Source organism: Carlito syrichta, unplaced genomic scaffold (assembly GCF_000164805.1).
Source record: "Carlito syrichta isolate Samal-C Ts95f unplaced genomic scaffold, Tarsius_syrichta-2.0.1 Scaffold301912, whole genome shotgun sequence".
In the NCBI taxonomy this organism is placed as follows: Eukaryota; Metazoa; Chordata; class Mammalia; order Primates; family Tarsiidae; genus Carlito; species Carlito syrichta.
The window spans coordinates 39011-41850 of record NW_007246008.1 but is presented as its reverse complement, the minus strand read 5'-3'; positions in this window follow the sequence as shown (position 1 = coordinate 41850).

Below are 2840 nucleotides of genomic sequence, written 5' to 3'. Positions count from 1 at the left end.
CCAATCTAACTCATGGAAATAAAGTAAAGTTATTTTAAAAAATTCATTTTAGGTCAAGTGCGGTGGCTCATGCCTGAAATCCCAGCACTTTGGGAGGCCAAGGAAGGTTGATTGCTTGAGCCCAGGAGCTTGAGACTAGCTTGGGCAACATAGCCCTTGTTTCTACAAAATAAAAAATGAAAGAAATTAGCCAGATACAGTGACCAGCATCTGTAGTCCCAGCTACTCAAGAGATTGAGTTGGGAGGATCATCTGAGCTCAAGAGATCGAGTCTGTGGTGAGACTTTGTTGTGCCACCACACTCCAGCCTGGGTGACAGAGTATGATTCTGATTCAAAAAACAAAAAAAGGCAAAAAAAGTTAAAAATTCATTCTAAGATGAAACATCTGTCATTGTTATGAATACTATTGAGATTAACTTTAAAAGTTTCACATTGAAGACAATGCTTGGTTTTGCAATGACACCAGGAATACAGATTTTGGTTGGAGTGCAAATTAGTATCCTGTTGCTGATGAAGCAAATTATCATAAACTAATTGGCTTAAAAGAACACAGGGTTTTACATCCTTTTTTTTGAGTTGGAGTCTCACTCTGTCACCCAGACTGGAGTGTAATGGTTGCTCCCAGCCACCGCAGCCTCGACCTGCTGGGTTCTCGCGATCCTTCCACCTCAGTCTTCCGCGTAGCCGGAATTACAGGCGCGCGCTACCATGCCTGGCTAATTTTTTGATTTATTGTAGAGATGAGGTCTTGCCTGCCCAGGTGGGTCTCGAACCCATGGGCTCAGGCAATCCACTCACCTTAGCCTCCCAAAAGCGCGGGATTACAGGCTGAGCCACCGAGCCCGGCTCGATTTTTACATCTTATAGTTCTGTAGGTCACATCCCTCACGGGGATAAACTTGTCGTGAAACCATAGCTATATTTCTTCTGGAGTCTCTAGGGGGGAATCTATTTCCTTTCCTTTTCCAGCTTCTCAAGGCCACTGCATTCCTTGGCTATTGGGTTTCTCTTCAAAGCCAATAATTTAGCATCTTCACATCTTTGACCATGACTTTGACCCTCCTGCCTTCCTGTTATAAGAACACTTGGGATGACATTGGGCTCACCTGGTTGATCCAGAATAATCTTCTCATCTTGGAGTGTAGAAACTTAATCGCCTCAGTACAGTCTCATTGACCAAGTAATATAAGGTGACATATTCACAGGTTTCAAAGATTAGTATGGACATCTTGTGGGGGAAGGGTACTATTCTGCCTACCATGAGCTGTCACAATAAAAACCTTGTCTTCACTAAGTTAAAAAACCTACAGAGCAGATTCTACTTGGAAAATTTGGGGTGTACACATAATTTATAATTTAACAGTCTTCTTAAAATAATTAACTGGTTGGACACAGTGGCTCCTACCTGTAATCCCAGCAATTTTAGAGGCCAATGCGGAAGGGCTGCTTGAGGCCAGGAGTTCAAAATTTCAAGGTTGAGCTATGATCATGCCACTACACTCTAGCCTGAGTGAAGGAGTGAGACCCCGTCTCTAAAATAATTAAAATGATAATTGCTGATATGTTGAAGTAGATGCTAATGCTGAGTTGTGTCTTCTGGTGTTCGCATGGTCTTTGGTACCATTCTGATCCCTAGATTATGGATGTTGGCATTTTGTGTAAGTTGCACATTAATCACCAACTTTTTTGAGAAGAGGAAATCTGGTACTTAAGTTTCTATGAAACCCTCGTGTTCATATTTTTTGAGCTTATTATTGTGGAAAAGTTTGTAGGAAAGTAAAATTGTATAGCCAAACAGTGCGGCACATTCATAGCTGCAGATGACATTACACAACAAATGATAAAATCCCTCTAGCAAGAACCTCTGTCTTTTTCTATACTTTCAATGGTAGGGTTACTCAACTTCTTTTTCTTGCATATACTCATGTACACTTAGTGCATCTTTTCCCACATTTTGCTTATTTTGTGGACTAGTGGCCAGGTGGTTTTGTGTATCTTGCAGGTCATGACGCAGACCATGGCACAGCTGGCTGGTGTATCAACTGCCAGGCAAAGACTTCTCCCACCACCACCCAATAACCAGGAAAAGTTAGTTGTCTGAGCACACTTTGTTTTTATCAGCAAGCCCCCTACGTCTACGCTTAAAATGAAAGTGCTAGATTTCTTCTGAAAAAGATCAGAAAAACATCTGGAGTATCTTAGCACACTCCAGCTGCTATAAGAAAATACCAGATACTGTGCAGCTTATAAACAGCAGGAATTTATCTCTCACAGTTCTGGAGCCTGGGAAGTCCAAGATGAGAATGATGACAGATTCAGTGTCATGTGGGGGCCCACTTTCTGGCTCATGGACAGAGACTTCTTGCCATGTCCTTATGTGGTGAACGGGACAAAGAGGTTTCCTTTGACCTCTTTTAAAAGGGCACTGATCCCATTCTTGCGGGGTTCCATCCTCATGACCTAATCAGCTCCCACATGAGGATTTTAGCATATGAACTGGGGAGGTGAGACATAGCATTCAGACAGGAAGAGAAGGTCATCTTTATAGGTCTCCCAGATTTCATTACATATTAAAACGAGAACTCTGTTCACTGTACAGAAGGCTTGCAAGTTATTAGACAGGTGAGCCTACAGCAAAAACTGGAAGAACCAAAGGAAGGTCAGCCACACGTATCTTCGATAAGTTATTGTCTCTCCTACTGATAATATTTTGTTTAAAAATCTGGAGCAAAGGCTAAATCAAACAGGACGTCAGGAAAAGACTCATAAAGGGGGACTGTCCCTAGGCCAAGTGGGATTTATGATCAGACTTGCTGAGGAGCACACTGGTAAGTGGAG